Here is a 19944-nt window from a genome sequence, read left to right as displayed (position 1 = left end):
AGGGATTCTGGCATTTTACTGACCACAGCTTGTCGTTTTCTATCAAGAAAGTTTAATGGAGGCAGTTGCAAGAAAAATAAAAAAAAGAAAGTCCCTAAGCAGAATGCAATTCTGGTAATTTACTCACCTTTACTGGTCGTTTTCTAGCAAGGTAGTTAAATAGAGGCATTTGAACAAGCAGAAAGCAATTCTGGTATTTTACTCACTTCTACTGGCCATTTTCTATGAAGACAGTTAGATAGAGACGGTTGAACAGAAAAAAAAGTCCCTAAGCGGAAGCAGACAAATCCTAGGGCTGATCTCCAGAGCCCACAAAGTACATATACATATAAATATATACTAAAGAACATACGAGAGGTCTTGAATGCTCGACCTAACAAGCATTTCCAATGCAATAGGTCTCGCATTAGGAAAGTTTGAGTTATTGGTCTTGTAAATGACACAATTTTTATTTATGTGTTGGTTTTGAAAATAGCGAAATTAATAGCTCTGTCATTTACAATGTCAATACTTTTAACTTTTGCAAATGTGACCCCTATAGCATTTGTAATGCAACATGTTTTGTATATACGTGACTTAGATGTATTGATATTACAAATAACAATGGCTGATCATTTTTTTTATAATTAATACTTAAATAAAAGTTATTGTAATTTAATAATGGCAATAGCTTAAACTTCTGTAAATAACTTTTGCGAAGATTATGTTCAGTGTATTTTATAGTGACGAAAATCCGAGAACAGAAGTGAAATATTAACATCTTTTTGTGACATTTGTAATAAAGCTTGAAACATTGAGAGAACATATTTGAACCAGTTGTTGTTGAATGGTTGCACAGATTGATGCTGTGGTGGCGCGGATTGATCTTGTGGTGGCGACGAGTGATGCTGTAGCGTTCAGTGATGCTGTGGTAGCGCATAGTGATGTTGTGGTGCCCCTGAGTGATGCTGTGGTGCCCCTGAGTGATGCTGTGGTGCCCCTGAGTGATGCTGTGGTGGTGCGATAGATAGAGTGAGGGCTATAGAAAGATAGACAGAGTGAGGGCAATCGATAGATAGAATGATGGCGATAGATAGAGTGAGGGCGATAGATGGATAGAGTGAGGGGATAGATGGATAGATAGCTAAATAGATAGAGTGAGGGCGATAGATAGATAGAGTGAGGTGGCCTCGTGGTGGACGTGATGGTGGTGAACATGGTAGTGGTGGAGGACGTGGTGGTGGGTGTGGTGGTGGTGGAGGGTGTGGTGGTGGTGGTGGACGTTGTGGTGGTGGACGTGGTGGTGGTGAAGGTCAGGGTGGTGGAGGTGGGTGTGGTGGAGGTGGGTGTGGTGGAGGAGGGTGTGGTGGTGGTTGTGGTGGTGGACATGGTGGTGGTGGACATGGTGGATCCGGTGTTTGTGGACGTGGTGGTGGAGGTGGTGGTGGACATAGTGGACGCAGTGGTGGTGGATGCGGTGGTGGTGGATGTGGTGGTGCCCAATGTTCAGAGGGGACTGGCCCCTTCACGCAGCAATAGTTGTGTTAACACAACAGAGCTGCCGGTTGCTCTGCCAGTTGTTGTCAAGGGTTGTTTGGGTTTAGAAACCGGTTCTGTGGCACTTCAAACAAGGTGTGCGTAAACAAGCACTTTGTACTCATAGCCCTTTCTTATGAGAAGCAAAGCTGGCAGTCTCTGTTACTGACAGCCTTGCGTATCGTAAGCAAGGACTATACGTACAAAGTGCGTGTTTATGCACCGCTCCAGTTCCCAGCATTGCAGGTGGGTGAGGAACTACACCCACATTACGCAGCTGCTGCTACTTACTGGTACTCACTAAAGACATCTCATCCAAGTCTGTGGATATTTTAGCTCCCTTCACGTAAACCCACAAAATAAACTAATAGACACGAACACTGCCAAGAACGCCATTCATCTCAAAATTAAAAAATCTCCACATTAAGCAAGTCACACAGCTTAATCATCATGTAATATACAAATGGCATTTAAATGTGTACGCATGAGACATACAACCATTTTGGTTACTTTGGCTGAGAGACAACTGGATATATTGTGCAACAACATCACCAGAAGCACCCCATCACAGTGATCGGAAGTACATGTACTTGACGTCTTTCCATACCCATGTAGAAGAGTTATACAAAAGCAGTTTTTAAAAAAAATATATGTACTGTTCAGTTTCCAGGGCTTTAAACATGTGCCACTCACTGACAAGTCCCAACACCATTATGAGAATACGATTATACAAAAATTAACTGCCACTAGAACAATATTGTGCAAGAACATCACCCAAAAAAATGAAAACATATTTCACAGTGGGGACGCCACATGAGAACCTCAAACGCTCAATACCAAACGGTTAAGGCGCTTTATGAGTGTACCGGAACCGGACATTCTGTATTGTGACTCAATTCTGCCTGTGCTTAAGAACAGAACCCGTAAAATGTTATGAGCCTTTAAGGTTTAGCAAGGGGAAGAAGATGTCCGTTTTATGTTGTGACATGACACAATCACAGTCTACGAATGTACAGCGTGTCCTTCATGATGTGGCTGCAATGGTTCTTTCAGGACATAAAACAGAGTTTTGGACACCTCCCCGCCAGCCATCGTGCAACGCTGGCCAAGTCCCCTTTCAAAAGCCTTGGTAACAAGCCTAGTGGAGGTGCCACGCAATCAATGGTCCATCGGGACGGTTTGGGACAACGTGCAAAGCGCCTACCTGCAAATGAAGCGCCTTGTGGCTCATCGCACACTCATTTTGCTCCTCGGTTTACGCAGCAGAGGGTGCAGCTCGGCGCAGGCCAGCAGCTTCAGCGGCCGCCACAGGCCACTTGACCTGGCTTGACCCCCCAGGAGGGTGGCCAGCAGTGCGGGGCCCCATCCAATGTCCAGCGCCCTCCGGCCCCCTCGGCAGGGCTCCTCCTGCTGCCTCAGGCTGGACTCCTGGCACGTCATCAGGCAAAGTATAAATAACGGAAGTTCCGGAGCGTCACGTCATGGGGCGGGACGTCCGCTTTTTGCGGGAAGCCCGGCCCAGGGAGAGCAGCGGTGGCGCGGGGCTCCCAAGCATGAGGAAAGCCCCGCATGTGGTGATGCGGCGGAGAAAACACCAGGGGAGTGCGGAGCCTGTAGAGCGCAGCGAGGCGATGCGACAAAAGAACACGGTGAGTGGAGGGGGGATATGTGTGTGTGTCTGTGTGCATGTGTGTGCCCGCGCGCGAGCCCATGAGTGGTGGGGGGTGCGTGCGTGGCTGTGTGTGTGCGCGCGTGAGCCCGTGGGGGGTGCGTGTGTGTGTGTGTGTGTGCGCTTGTATGTGACTGCGTGTGTGTGCCTGTGTGTGTGCCTGCCTGCGTGTGTTTGCGCGCTTCAGGGAATCTGAGGCAGGAGATGTGCACGGCGCTGGCCTGGACGTGCGCGTCCACAGATACCAATCGCCGCGCGTGCCCGACCCCTGTCTCAGATTCCCAGGAGGCGAGCAACATTAGTTGTTGAGCTGGACGCAATTCAGCTCGACCTAAAAAAGGATCCCACTTTGCTTTGTCGTTAATGCTGAAAGGCATACTTTAAGGTTCTTTAAGAACTTTACCATCAAAAGATATACGCAACAGCATTTGCAAAACCCCATTATGATGTTTGCATTACTTACCCAGTATATTCTCCCAATTTGCTTTGATCATGAGGTCACTGCTTTGTACAAGCGCAGCCTAAAGCTTTCCATATTTTCCTGTATATGTGCCCGTTATTACTTACTTTAAGCTTAGAGTTGATCAGCAGCCCTTGTTGAAGGAGGGGCCTAGCATTAGCCTGGCCCATGAACAGACTGTTCGTCTGGTTTTAGGGCCTACCAAAGGTGATTAATATAACAGTACCACTCATGCAAATAATGGTGTTTCTTTCTACATTTTTGCATCTTGGGGAGTGGAGGCAATCTCAACTCTAGGTTTCTAAAATTCTGCATGAAAATTTTGACCACTCAAAACTTCTGATTGTTGCCTTTTCTGCTTTCTTTTCATTCTGCATGCCTCCTCTCTGTGAGAACAGCCTACTTTAGGGCCATGTCTGTCTGAATCTCTACTATTGTATTTTCAGCAAATTTCTAACATCTCATTTCAAAGATCATAACCTGTCTTTCTTTGAAGGTTAAACCTTGCAATCGAGCAATACCCACTTTCTTCTAACTGACCTACTAATCCCACCAACCATTTGCATTACCTCACATACCCCCCCCCCACTAATGATCACACCTAATCGCTACTAATTTAATCCACTGCAGAGACACTGAAATAAACACACAGAATTGTCTCCTTCAGAGCACAAGACAAATCCAAATAATAAACACTGCATTCATCATTACATTTTGGGTCTGGACTAGTGTGTTGACCAGTGTAAAGCACTTTAACACCTCGTAAAGAATAGTAAGCACTATATAAATGAAATCACAAGTGAAAAACTCTGCTGCTCCAGTAACAGACAGAAAGGCCTATGGGTGGGCATAAAAGAAATCACATTGATGCAAGTCATGAAAAAAAATTGGCAGCATTATTTAAAACTTCTGGCAGCTGTTGAATTAGCGGATAACAACATGTTTCTGCTACAACTTCCTAACTAAATGTCTCACTGAAACAAAAGTAGGCTAGCTCTGAAGTGAAAATAAAATATAAGCCAATTTCCAGAATAATGTAGTGACTAAGGGAACATCCGTGACACCCACTGTTCAATATTTACGTGTATTGCAGTCCAACAACATTGTCCATTTCAAATAGCATGCTGATGACAAACATCAAAATTCAAATGGAGAAAACAACGGGGGGGATGGGGGGGAAACAAAGATCACAGGCTGCTGTAAACCACGTACAGTAAGTAGTGCATGAAGAAATAAACTGTCTGCGCCAAGGAGCGCAAAAACCTTTTACTTACAGCCAGGTATCTCAAAAGGAACCTACCTAGACCCTCAATCTGTAGGATAAGGGCAACACCAACACCTGTCTGCAGAGTGGGAAACATCTAGGTAATCTTTGATTTCACTTTTCTTTGTATTCCAACATAATACAGCAACAAAGGGAAACGAACAATCAACTGGATATGCTCCAAAATGGTAAGAGCTGTCTTTTTAGCGCTGTGTGCACACAACACAGTGTAGGTAGGGCCGGACCACTCCTCAACAATGATCCCAAGAACAAATAAATAAACGATACTTGGAACAGATCAGAGCTGCAAGACAGTGATTTCGCCTCAATAACACATGGAAACAGCCTGGAATTAGCTTCTTTGGCCCCCAGCAGAGCAACCTCGAGTTCAAAACCATCCACAATATGCAGAAAGCATTTCCACAGAGGGGCCAAATAACCTTAAACCAAAACAACCCCAAAAAAGTCTGTGCCACGCTGCAACCAAACTTGGTATCTGGATGTCAAATCAGCAGTCCGTCAAAAAACATCCAACAGGACAAGACATAGCTGGGTCACTCCTGGTAAAAGGCCCCTCCCTCCCTGGCTCTGTACAGCCATAGAACCCCACTCACAGGTCAGGCAAGTCGGTAGGAGCCAGCCAATCAAAATAGGACGGTACCCGACAGATCATAACAGGTAAGACGCCCTTGGCTAAACAACTGCCGCAACACAGCCTAAGGGCCCAAGAAAACTATGTGGAGTTCAGGGCACTCAAAGATAGCTGCCTGAACGAGCAGAGCCGACAGACGCTGCCTCTTGCATCGTACTAAAAGGCTCTACACAACTTAAATACTGAAGTCATGTATCCCGGTCTATACCTCGTAGCGACTACTAGTGCCTCCCCATATATGCGTTTGTCAACACTATGTGAGTGCCATTACCGCAAGATAGCTTGTTAGCACTGCACGTCTAAGGCTACTTTCTGCAGCCACCTTTGCAATCTGTACTGCATTAAAAGATACCCTCCTCTTCTCCTCACTTTCTTCTGTAATGTGTGCCCCGTTAGAAAGTGCACGCAAAATGCACCTTCAACCCTCCTCTGTGTAAGAAAGGACAACGTTAGCCTGCGCACCTGCCCCCATGAGAGCAGTAAATGCCCGCAACTTATGCCACCCACAATTCTGCCAGTCAGCCCCCGCAGCCTTGATAGCATGGATAATAGCAGAGATCGCATGAGAGGGGGGCTCCAATGTTGGGCCAAGCACATCCTTGGGAGAGAATGAACATTTTGCCAGCCAGTCACCAGCAAGGACAATCTCTCCGAGAGCGCGAGGCGCCCCCTGCCCTGTACAGGTGTCAGCTTTAGACCGCTGGCTGCCCCTCTATCAGACTCCGTCCTCTCCACAGGGCCTAGCGCTCTGTTTCTGTAGGAGTTTCAGGACTCCCTGAAGGTCACACAGCTCCAAGATCACTTATTAACTCTTTACTGCGCATTTGAGCGGCGAATGACTACCCCACAACCCCGGCTGCGAGGGGGGAGGGGAGGATGGAGAAGGGCAAGAGAGCACCCACCTGTGCTGTATGTCTGCCGGGTAAACTCAACCCTACCCTTCACAGAACAGGAGAGAGTTCCGACCGATCTGCTCCAAGTTAACTATTATTTACGCTCCAGGGGGTGCAGGTGTATTGCGGAACAAGGGTGGGGCGCAATGCTGAAGGTGTGGGACTGCAGTCTGGGGCAGCTAGTTTCTCCGTGGGGGTGGGGGGCGATGGGCCGTGCTGTTCGAGGATTTATGGACGTGCATGAAGAGGAGAGACCAGCCTTTCACAACCCCACCCCCTCCTTACCTGGCTTTCTCCTCCCGAAGAACCAGAGGTTCGGGGCCTCAGGGCTCAGGGCTCCTCTTGCGCTGGGCATTGCCCATGGCAGGAGGGCGCTCTCACATGGTGGGGGGAGCTGCAGCGCCACAGGGGCCGAGCGGCGCGGGAGCAACAGCCTGAGCGCTGTCCCTGTACACCCGGCCCTGCGGAGGGAGCAACAACCTGCAAGTTCCCCTGCGGACCCACCGTGCAGGGAGGGAGGGGCCGGGACAACTTTCCCTGCACACCAAGGGGCGGAACAACGCGAGATGAATCAAACCACGGGCCAATCAAGGACGGGGCGTGGAGGATGGACGGGGCCATTCAAGGTTTATATCACAATCAGGGGCAGGCCCTACAAAACAAACGAAGTTCTACAAAACTTGACAAAGTGCGGAGTCACAAGAGGGGCGCGGCTCCAATCCAATGGGCGGGCCGAGCCAAGCACGCCCCACCCCACCACACACAGCCTAGAAACAGAGCAGCGGAGGGTGCAGGGCGAGATGCTGAGGCCCCCGGCGGCGAGCAATGTTCGTCTCTGCAGGTGCGTCCTGATCCAGTGGCACCCTCCAGGCAGTGAAGGAAACTAGAGGGACCTTGCTGGATCCCCGTTCCAGCAGTTATTGCCTAATTTGATCCGGTATTTGCGGATATGGCTGAGGATCGCCGGGCGCGAAACAGCGCTGTGGGCGCGCACTAGACGCAGTGCCGTGAGAGTGCACATCGGCGCAAGCTGAAGATTGCCGAAGACAGCCGACCTCCGAGTCTGCCTGCTGCCGAGTCTGACCTGCTGCGAGGACACGTGGAAAGAGCCCAGTGAGTGTGGGTGAGTGTGGGGTTGAGGGTGGGGGGTGGAGAGAGGAAGGGGATGTGTGTGTGTGTGTGCGCGCGCGCGCGTGATTGTGAGAGGCTGCCGCTGTGAATGTGGAATGTGGAGCAGGAGTGCACGGTTCCAGGAGTCTGGGCATGCGCGTCCACGATGTCAAATCGACGCGCGTGCCCAAGTCTGTCTCCGTTCAGAGCCAACTCCACAGCAATAGGTCGAGAGAGCTCGACCTAAAAATGGAGAATCATTCTCGTTAGCCCTGAGAACAGTATGATGCAGAAGCAGGCATGTCTCTATTCTCTAGCGGAGACAATGCAATCGGAAGATTTTAGGCGTCACTAGGGTTGGTGTCACCCAGTGCGAGTAACTCATGGTGTCACCCCCTCACGACTTACCCCATGAATCCATTATTGACCTCCTCCGAGTCCGCCAGTGCCAAATAACGGGACCATACAGAATGGTTTCAGTGCTAACTCCCACATTGCCCCATCCCTTGTCACCCCCAGTCCCCACCTCTCATTTGCCCCTATTCCCTAAAGGTCTGGGACCGGACAGCTTCATTACAGAAATGCTCTGCAGTGCAGTCTGCGCATTATAAACCCCCTTTCCTCCTCTGATAAACCAACAGCCTTGTCACAAGTTGCAACTCTCTGACCCGTCTATGGCTCGCTTTCTGATCTCTGCACTTCCTTTAATGAAATGTGTTTCCAATTCTGGGCTGAGAACAGGAGACACCATATAAAAATATGGCAAAAGGGATAAACTTCTTTCCTGATAAATACTTGCATGCCTTTCTCACTAAACCAATCAGTGTCAGTAAAAGTATTTGGCATGCCGCCTTCTATATTGACATCAATATGATATGGCATATCAATGGCAAAAGTAGCATTTAAAAAGCTGAACCAAAAATTACTGAAATGAGAAGACTGGTGGTGAGGAGGGAAGTGGGCGGGGTAGAATTCCCCAAAAACATGTGTTTTTATTTATATTTGGAAGCCACTTTGAGCTGCAGTTATTAATACACTTGCCAGATATGAAGGAAGAGCAAAATAGTGGATGTTTATAAGACTTTGGAATTTTAACTGATTATAGGCTCAGCTCTTACAGTCTAGGATCTTGTAAGCTTTGGCCATATACATCAAAGCTAATTTTACAGCTAGAGCACACAGACAGCAGAGCTATCCCTCATCTTCATAGAGCCTTTACAGGCTCAGAATACTTACTTGTAACAGGTAGAGCCAAAGATAGCTAGGAGTATAACTCCCACAGAATACACAGATACCACTTGCTAAGACCGTAAACAGAAGCGTAATGCCTTGAGGCGCTACAGACCACGCAGACTCAGGACTGATACCTTAAAGGTATCGCACGTCATCATCAGGCGCTACAGACCATACAGGCTCGGGACAGATACCAACCACTATCACACAGGCATTGCACGTCATCACTCAGGCGATACAGACTATACATGCCCAGAATTCGGACCATACTGGCATTGCACAGGTCATACAGGCCAAAGCTACAGGCAGAAGAGGTACGATTCACGTGGCACGGTCCAGCGGCGTAATGAAAACTGTGTGCCCCGCCTAAGTAAGTAGAGGTAGGAGCCGCGCTCCGGACCCAGTCAGGAGCTCTTAGCCTCTTAGACCTGATGCCCGTCACCGGTACTCAGTGCCAGGGGGCCCCCTGGAGCTCGCCCAGCCCCCCTGCGAGGGCTGCCAGGGTTATTGTTACACCCCTGGCACAGTCCTCACTAATTCTATTTAAGTTGTTTTCCTTGGAAACATATGTTTTCGAAGACATGCAGCGTCAATTTTGATTTTTATCATTATCTCAATTCGCTTACTGAGTTTTCACATTCGTGCTTCACAGGCTGATAATAACTGCGTCAGAGCAAAATATATATATATAACAAACACATTCTTTCGACTTGTGGTCTGTTCATCAAGAGGACTGTCTGAAACTAAACACCTGTTAGACCTTGGTCTTGGCGCGCGCACACAGATACGTCCGAGAGGAATCTACAGGTTCATTCAGAGCACACACAGCTCTGCCGGTGCACCTCAAACCCTGACCGTAGTACATTCATTTGCTCCAATAACGCAACATGCGCGCAGCTCTGATAGTACAGCTCTATCAAGCTCTGCAGAGCATATTGCTCTCATTAGTGAACGTAACGGTGCACAGTGAGAGCTCGGCGGGCAGGGCCAGGGTGCAAAGGTGAGTGAGAGTGATGGGGTGGGAGGGCATGAGAGCTGGGAGGGACAGGGTACAGAGGTGGGTGACGGTGACCAGGGTGGCAGAGCCTGAGAGCTGGGCAGGGAGGGCCAGGGTGCAGAGGTGGGTGAGAGGGATCGGGGTGGGAGAGCCTGAGAGCTGGGCAAGGGGGGGGCGAGGGTGCAAAGGTGGGTGAGAGTGACCGGGGTGGGAGAGCCTGAGAGCTGGGCGGGGAGGGCCAGGGTGCAAAGGTGGGTGAGAGTGATCGGGTGGAGAGCCTGGGAGCTGGGCGGGGAGGGCCACGGTGCAAAGGTGGGTGAGAGGGATCAGGTGAGCGGGCCTGAGAGCTGGGAGGGCCAGGGTGCAAATGTGGGTGAGCGGGCCTGAGAGCTGGGAGGGCCAGGGTGCAAATGTGGGTGAGAGGGCCTGAGAGCTGGGAGGGCCAGGGTGCATAGGTGGGTGAGACGGCCTGAGAGCTGGGAGGGCCAGGGTGCAAAGGTGGGTGAGAGGGATCGGGTGAGAGGGCCTGAGAGCTGGGAGGGCCAGGGTGTAAAGGTGGGTGAGAGTGATCGGGCGAGGGATGTCAGAGCCGAGCAGCCAGGGGAAGGTTGATGGATTGGAGGGTGATGCCCGGCCTGGGTAGGGAGTGGAGATACTCCCCAGTGCCTCACCTGCTGCCGGTGCTGGGTTTTCATCCAGCAGCGCTTGCATGCTGAGACTTCAAACCGAAACTAAAAGCCCCAGAATGGAAATAGCTGTTCGTTTTTTTTTTATTTCAGTAGAATTTTATTGAAAATTATATTTACATGGTACAGAGGATATACAGGCAGACGGATGGCGCCAGAGGACACACAGGCCCGCCTGGAAGCTCTGACTCCCGCCCTGCAGGCTCCTCTAAGCAGCCGGTGCATGACCCACTGAACGCACCTCCAGGCGTGGGGCCAGGGGCCCGGGGAGGCTGCAGGCTCGAAGGAGGCTCCGGTAGGTTGTGTGTGGGCTGTCCGGATGCAGCCGGTGAAGGCGCTCTCTCTTGCACACAGCTCTCCCAGTGCACCTCAACCAATATCCGCAGTGCCTACAGCTCTTTCACCGCTAGAGAGTCCCACCCAGTGTAGTGGAAGTAATCAGAGGCACTCACGGTAGATAGTTAAGTTTATTATAATAAAGGGAAGTAAAAAGCTCACAGGGCAAGAAGGCAGGGCAACATGGCTTTCTCAGCGACAGAGGCCGGCAAGTGTACATCTCCGTCCGTGACCCTAGTCTCACTCAGAGCAGTGGCTGTCTGCTACAGCCACAGAAAAGTCACGCTCCGCCCTGCCCACCCCGCGGCGCTACCTTACCTGCTGGTGATGATGGGCGAAGAAACAGCAGTGGCAGTGCTTAAATTTTAAGCACGTGTAGTCAGTGGTGGGCGTGGGCAGTGGGCTCTGATCTGGAATAATGAAAACAGTGGGTTTGGGAGCAGTCACATCACGTGAGTGACGTTTCCAACGTCGTTGACGTCCGGACGCTGACAGACAATGATCGTATTCTAGCTCAGTACAGTTAACATGCAATTGGACAATAGCACTGCAGAGAGAAATAGAATCGATGGTGTCACCCCATGTGATGGTGTCACCTGGTGCATTCCGCACCCCCGCACCCCCCTAGTGACGCCACTGTAAAACTTTACACATTGCTTCTATGGTCAGCCTGACTGCTTTGTGACAAGCTACCAGAGGGTTAAACACAGGTTAATTTGGGGTTGTCTCTGTTTTACCCTGACAAGAATTGTGGGTGCTGCTTCAGTAGGATTTCACCTTTCTCAACCAGTAACCAAATGTCCTATTGGTGGCTACCCATTGTATATTACTGGCACTGCCACAATAGTGTTCATCCATCACTTATTGGGACCCTTTCTAAAATACATCTCTCACACTTTTGATGAAGATGGTGAACACCTTTGGTATTTGATGATAAATGAACATAAAATGCAGAATATGTACCTTTGAGAAAGTAATACATTTAACCTCTTGGTGAAAATGACAGGCGGATGATTGGCCGCCAAACATGTATTTATTTAAAGTGAAAACCTGGCATGTGTGGATAAATGTACTATATTTTCATGAACATTACAAACCTTTTTTTGTTAGAATTAAACATTATATCCAAAATGAAAACTTCGTGTTTGATGTGGAAATGTCTAGATTTTTAAGAAGCTGTCAAACTAACTGTTCTCGGAAAATGATTGCAGTTGATAAATATACTTAAAGCTGTTTCTTAAGTGAAAATTCACACTGAGGTTGAACGTTTTATTTCGTTTCATTGCTTGGTACCAGTGGGCAATTACTGATATGGTTAGTTCATGGCTTGTGTGAAGGTATTCATCAGCTATATTTAAAGATTTCTATGATGTTATCACTACTTCTGTCTGAAGTCTGAGCGTGTCAAATTGTCATGCTCTGTCTGCTCTGTGTGATTGAATAATATGATTGCTCTATGGATATGTCTAGTTCTGTGGTCTATGGCCTGTGACTTTGAGATTTGGATAAGGCAGAGACGTTTTAAGGCATGGGCAAAGTTGGCTCTGGCCCAGGGCCCCAGCCTTCCAGGGGGCCCCCTTATAGAGTCATCTCGGTTCTGCAGAGAGTCTTGCCCGGAATACCTTGAATAATTATTAAACAGATTGTTTTAAATACCGTTTTCCTTTAATGTTTTTAAATGTGGGTGATGCGTGAGTCTGTTACATATGTTTTTAAGAGAAATTTAGGGCCTCATTTATCAGGCCCCTTGTGCCATCGGAACATCACTTTTTGCGACGTTCCGTGGCGCAGAAGCCTACGTGATATTTATCAGGCAGCACTAAGCTACCTTTTTTGGCTTAATTCTGCCTGATAAATATCAGTCCCTTTAATGCAATGTTCCTCATTAAAGGGGTGTGCAATGGGTGTTGCTGGGGGTGTTCCCAGCAACATCCACGGCCTTTTGACACTGCCCCAGATTTACGAGAAATCGTAAATCTGAGGCAGTGCCAAAAGCTTACGCCTCCCCAGGGGGAGCCGTAAGGGAGGCGCAACGTGGAGAAATATCTTCATTTCTCCTCGTTTTTCCTTTTTCTATGTGTGTTGCATTCTGCAGCACACACAGAAAGAGAAAAAGCCTCTTGTGATTATTTTTGTACAGAAAGGTGTCCCTTCCTGTACAAAAATTAATCACCCCCGCAACGCAAGCAGCCCATTGTGCGCCGGCGCAGGGGAAAAGGACAGAAATGCGCCGTATCTCATAGATACGGTGCATTCCAGCCCTTTTCTTTTGCCGTAGGGGCGCACAGCAGAAAGGCCTGCTGTGCTTCCCTACCGCAAAACCTCATAACGGAGGCTCTTAGTGTTTATGTTTCATAGAACAGCCATAAAAAAAAATATTTTGGATCACAATAGGACCTCACATATGAGAAATGAGGGGGTGTCACAAAGATTATTTGCAGTAATGTTACTGAGCTGCTGCGGTGCAATATTGAAAACACAGGTCACTATCCCCGAATATTAGATGTAAACACAGTCCTGGCCAAAGAGGGCATAGAAGAGCTGAAATTGAATCATAAATTCAAAGCTGTTCCGAAATACATTTGGCCGAGGGCACCCAAAATCCTTAAAATGTCCCTGAGATCCCGATTTGTCCACCCTTTTTCATTCTCTGTCATAACAGATGGCTGAGAATCTACTTGCCTTGGGAGGGGCAGGATGGAAAATATGTTACAAATAATGGCACATAGACTGTGTGCATTATGCCACTAATCTAGCCTTGCAGCTGTGACAGAGTTTGGGAACCTTCAGTCATCGGCCACAGGCTGACTTCGGAAAAATAATAGGCTATGTGACATTGCATAAGCAGGACTTTACAGTGTTTAGAATATTTATAGCTCTTTTGTCATTTTTAACGCAATTGTATTCACATTTTTTTATTTTATCACAATATTTAACCTTTTTTGGAGAAGCTAATCTCCAAAATCCCTGGGATTGTACACTTTTGCGTACATCACAATAATGATGGAATATATCAAGACTGTCTCTGAAAAGCTTTGAATTTGTTGCCATTTTATGAAAAAATGTGTTGTAAAATGACCATTTGAGCTAGAGTGATTCTCCTTAACCCCCGTAAAGATGTCTGGCTTACTCACCTTATCCCTTAGATTAATTCAGAGCATTTAATTAAACCCATCAGTTTCAAAGTTGAGCGTCCACCGTCTATTGTTCAGGCAATGCAATTATCCATGAAAACATACATCCTGATCCAGTGCTTGTATTTAAAGCTTCCAGTGGAATGACAGCAACCACAATGCAATTCTATCTGAAGAATGAATTCACTGTATTGTGGGCCTCGCAGGCATACCTGTTTTACATTGCTCGTGCATGTCAGCATATGTTGTGATCGCAGTTGACAGGTTCCACAATGGCCAGTATGGAAAATAATCCTCATGGTTAAATATAAAACTTTCTTCAAGTTGTAAATACATCCAATCCCTGCTTTGACAGTTGGTAGTACAGTGTGCTTTGAAAGCATCATTCGCTGCAATCTGACAAAAGTCCCTTGGGGAGAACATCCAATCCAGTGCTTCCCTCTCATCCCACTGCCACAGGTAAAGATGTCTCCAGAATTTGCTCAGTTTTGATCAATGTTGATCAATCTTACTTGCCCAACATGCTTTACAAATAATGATTATTCGCACATCTTGCACACAAATCTCAAAATAGGGCAAATAAAATTAATTGTATGACTTACAATTGTATTTCCTCTTTTTTCCAGATGTACATACCTCCAACCTCCTGTTAGGTTGCTGCATTACTGGGGGCCTACCACCCCAAAACACATCCTCCTGGGTACAGGTCTACAGAAATATGTGTTGCCAGTCTGGAGAGGCTGTCCCTCAACCTTCACCATGTGTCATGGTTTAGCATGGGCGATCCAAAATGGATTTCACACGCCTCACAGAAACACACTTGCATTTAACGTTGATTCTCATTACCAGTCTGCTCCCCATGCACACGCCACACACTAGGGGATGTCAGTGCAGACTCTGGTACCTCATGGAAGTGTAAATGTATCCGAGGGAAGCCAGTAAGCATCACACTCCCCAAGAACAGGAAAAAGACTTGTCCTGTAGAAAGATCAAAAAAATGGTGTGGAGCTCCATAAATCCCAGGACAGGGATTTAGGGCCAGATGTATCAAGAATAGCATAATAGCAAATTTTACTGATTCGCTATTACGGAATTGCAAAATGCAATGTATGTAGGTTTCACAATAATAATTGCGATTCCTACATATTCCTTAATTGCGAATCACAAATTGTGATTCGCTATTAAGGAATACCTTCCCATTCATTCCTATGGGCCTTTAGGCTCATAGGAATGAACGGGAAGACATTCACAATTTGCGAGTACCCAATATGTACTCAAAAATTGTGAAAGCAATTTGAAGGGTGATAGGGGGCTACCCTGTTGCAACCCCTAAAAGGTAAGTGTGCACATGTGGCGCACATACATGCCCTAAGGGCATGTATGTATGCCACATGGCACCCTAAAAAATGCAAAAAAGTGCATCTTTCATGGAAATCGCATGTTACCACCAACTTGAAGTTGGTGGTAATTTGCGATTCCTTAAAGGCAGGTCGCAAATCTTTTTGGCGTCCTGCATTTCATTTAAGGAGTCGCAAATTGCGATTCCTTAAATGAATTTGCAAAATAGGGAATCGCAATTTTTGTGATTCCCTATTTTGCGAATGCCTTTTGGGATGATACATCCCAAAAGGCTTTTGCCCGTTCGCAAACGGGTTGATTCTGAGAATCGGCCCATTTGCGAACGGGAAAAACGATTCATACATCTGGGCCATAGTCTGTGCCCTAGGAAGACATGCTTCGTGCTCCCCTGCAGACCACTGAGCCACACTTTGGGTATTCACACAGCCTAGCCCTCAGTGCAGGTGCATGATCGCATTCACCACTGGGCACAAAATATCAGGATACTAGTGAAAACCCAAACCAAAAAGGAGAAGCGTAGAGGTACTGATAGAATCACCCTCCAAAGTAAGCTTTTATAACCACAGAGATTCTATCAAAGAAAAGTGAATGAGTGATGTTTTTATATATGTTTTTATCATTTACAACAGGGTGCTAGGCTCTCTCTTACACATGGAAAGATGGGAGCACAATGTGCTTTTTAAAATACCCCTCACACTCTAAAAAAATCCTCGGAGGTGCACGGGGGTAGGAACAATGCTTTCTTTTTGCAGCAGAGACAGACCATAATAGGTCGATTTTTCCTGCCTCACTTGGGCCAACTCATGCCCTGAGGCCTAAACAGCCAACTTATTTTTGTTGGCTGTTTATAGGACAGTAGGCATCACTTATTAGAAACTGAGTAAATACCAGTAGGGACTTCTCTTTTGGTCCTGATGAGTAAGCAGTAGGGGACTGCTTACGAAACATGTCGACAAGGTAGTGGCTAATGCTCTACCACACAACCCCTTCTTAATGTTCCCAGCTGGAGAAGCTAATAAAATTGTTTTTTTCTACCAAGCCAGGGAATTTTTTAAATCTTTTTCAATTTTTCACTTTTTGCACACTCACTAGTGTTAGGTCCCTACACTTTCACTGATTCCTATACACCCACACATAGCCTCTGTCACATCTTAGTGCTCCCGCGTATTTCGTCTGGTCGTAGCACGCCCCGTCCCGTTATAGGGGCGGGAAGACCCCTATGATGAAGCATGACTCTACTTGGTTTTTTTAGAGTGTGAGGGGTATTTTAAAAAGCACATTGTGCTCCCATCTTTCCATGTGTAAGAGAGAGCCTAGCACCCTGTTGTAAATGATAAAAACATATATAAAAACATCACTCATTCACTTTACTAGTGAAAACTACAGTTGAGTTACTCAGGGCAGGAAAGGAACGCACACCTGTAAAACCATGCAGCGGACATTACCATCTGAACATAGGCTTATTTAATTATTGTGTTTGCTGTACTTTTCCATTTGTCCCATTCTGGCATTGTTTGGTTTTTCATTTTGGAGTTTGTTTTCCCGACTCCAATAATATATATTCTCTCTCTCTCTCTCTCTCTCTCTCTCTCTCTCTCTCTCTCTCTCTCTCTCTCTCTCTCTCTCTCTCCCCCCTCTTTCAAGGATGTCTCCTTACTCAATTGAGACATTCCCATCTCACCATAATAATAACCAGCTTTCATCTCATCATAATAATAACCAGCTTTCAGTTTTAAACAGCAGCATTGTCATTTGCTGTCGCTCTTCCCCTTGAAAATGTTCCTCGCCCTCTACTCTTGGATGAGGGTTCCCTTTTACTCTGTGAAGTGATTATTATACCCATGCGCTGTTCAATGTTATTTGCATAAACTTCTCATGTAGTCCAGAACATGGTTCAATTGTTACCCTTGCTACAGTTGTAGGCCCAGTTTCACCAATCTTTTGATCAGGATGGAATGGAACACAGTATCAAAGGCTGCACACAGTATCAAAGGCTGCACTAGATCTAATAGAATAAGCGCAGCTGTTCCACTCTCATCTAGGATTCGTCAAAATGCCTTTGACTCCTAGAAGGGTGGATTCAGTACTGTGCCCAGCCCTGAAGCCCAACTGCAAAGGATGCAAAACGTTTTGGGCCTCCACGAAAGGTGTGAGTAGTACGCTCACATGTTGCTCCAAGATTTTGGAGAAAATAGGCAACAGAGAAATTGGTTGGAAATTTGACCAATTGGTGGGATCAGGGTTGGCTTTATTCAGGAGCGGAAGAATCATGGAATGTTTCCAACTCTGTGAAACAGGGGCGTACCATAGAGAAGTGTTAAAGAGATTCAAGACAACCTCTAGTAACCTAGGGTCCAGAAGACATAGCTTGCTGGGAGTAAGAAGAGCCTTATTTAATTGTCTATAAAAAAAGAGAAGCTATCCACAGAGGACCACAACTTCATTTAAGATGTATTCATCATGTCATTGTGCCCTTCTTGGATAGAATTTGAAGCCCAACTATAGACAACAGAATCAGCACTGTATGTTTTCCTGCACTCTTTACCTCTTTCCGGCAGTCCATCTCTCTAAGGGCCTCTGCATATCTTTCTATCTTTCCACATCTCTTACTGCCTCTTGGCCCGATTCACGAGTCTCCGCACTCGAAGTGAAAGCTCCACACTCAGGGAAAAATCTCTGCATGGTGCACTCTCTGCAGTATATCGAGTGGAGATTCAGCCACAGGTGCAGAGACCCCGCACTCGTAACATTACTGCACCTAAGTACCTTTGTGAATTGGGCCCTCAGTCTCTTTCCTCCCTTTCTGTCTCCCCAACTCTCTTTCTCTCACATCTCTCCTCTGCTGTTCCCCTCTACCCAGGGCTTTAAGTGGGGGGGTCTGTGGGGGCTGAGCCCCCCTAGTTTTTTTTGGATGGCCTCGAAAGGGGGCTCTAGGGGGCTCTATTTTTGGGCCTCAAAGGTCAAAGGCTGGGTGAGCAGATGTCCCGGTTTTTTGTTTGGTGTTACTAGTGTGGGTAACATGTCTTGATAGTGAAATACTGCCAATTTTGTTTTTCACTATTGAAAGGCTATCTTTCCCATAGTATAACATGGGGAATGCTTTGTGACATGATTACCTGCATATCTTCCCATAACGGCAAGATAGACACATGGAATCTGGTATCCCTGAACTCAGGCGCCCAACACCCATTGGACTCAAAGGGCTTCAGCTCCCCCATCGTGTGTGGCAGCCTGGGATGAGACGCTTCCCGGGCACACACACAGCCGCACCCGAGCACTTCACAGGTCTTTGAAAGACTATTTGCATATTAATGAAGAATTGTTGTTGTCTCACCCTTTCTTAGAGCCCCTGCTGCTCCACTCTGACTATTGCTTAAAGATTCAGCCCCCCGGAAAAATTTTCTTAGCCCCCCCTGAAATTTGGCTCTAGTTGCGCCTATGCCTGAACTCAGAATTTAATAACACTTCCTTTGGTGAAGATGGTTTTTAAATTCTACGTTTGGAAATAGCAAATGTTTTTTTAAAGTGTTTGGTATTTTATGGCTTATACGTAATAAATATACTGTTTTGCCTATTTTAGTATCCTTTGCTGGATGCGACTTCATGATTTGCTTAAGCACACAATGCTAGTTTTCTTGATTTAGACCACGCCCCTACTCAGACAGGCCACACCCCTTTAAGAAAATTGCCACACCCCTTTTAGAGCACCCCCAGTTTTTTTCCCCACTTAAAGCCCTGCCTCTACCCATCCTTTCCTACCCCTCTTTCACACTCTCTCCTTTCTATCCCCACCTCTGCCTTTTCTTTCGGTCACTCTCTCTCACATTGGCATACCAAGGGGTAGAGGCAGGGTGGCACAAGTTTTGGGGGTGGTGCAGCCTCCTCCCGTTCTTACCTGCTTTCTTGTGGCGGCAATCGCCCCCGACCCCCCCGCCTCTACACTGCGGCTGTCGGGGGTGGCATTGGGCAATCGGACGAATCTCGCCAGTACCCCCCCCCCTCTTCAATGAGTCCGCAGGCAGCAAAAGCAGAGACCACCACGGGCGGCCAAAGGGCTAGCTATGCCACTGCTCTCTCAGTCCCCCAGCCATCTCCCTCTTTCTCTGCCACTTTTGTCACTCCCTTCTTCCTCTATTCCTGCATTTTTTCACATCCTAACTCTCATCCTCTCTGTCCCGACCATCTCCCTATCTTTCTCCCTCCCTCCTTCATTCCCTCAACTCCTCATGACAGCTTTCCCATCAAGCCAAGGAACAGGTGGTGATGGTTAATCCTGGCTCGTAATCTAACTGTGGTGCTAGGGGACTGTGAAATAGCTGCCGGGATTCTGGGGAGCGGGATGTGTGGAGGTTGACTGCACAGTCTAAAAGCAGAAGAGCTAAGGGACACAAAGGATGGGGGTTTCAGCTTCGCTCACTTTCGGTGGTCAGACTTACATACTCCTGATTTCATCATGAGACTCATCATTTTGTCATCGCATACATCGCTGTCCCTCATCTCCTAAAAGATTGCTTGGATTCTATAGTTTTGTTTTGAGCTCGCTTTGATACCTTGCAAAAGATATTTTCTAGGACATTTACCAAAATGGGAGAGGAGGACTGAAATGCCTCAAACAAGTTCATCATTTATTAGAATA

Source organism: Lissotriton helveticus, chromosome 9 (genome assembly GCF_964261635.1).
Source record: "Lissotriton helveticus chromosome 9, aLisHel1.1, whole genome shotgun sequence".
Classification (NCBI taxonomy): Eukaryota; Metazoa; Chordata; class Amphibia; order Caudata; family Salamandridae; genus Lissotriton; species Lissotriton helveticus.
This window is presented reverse-complemented; position numbering follows the sequence as displayed.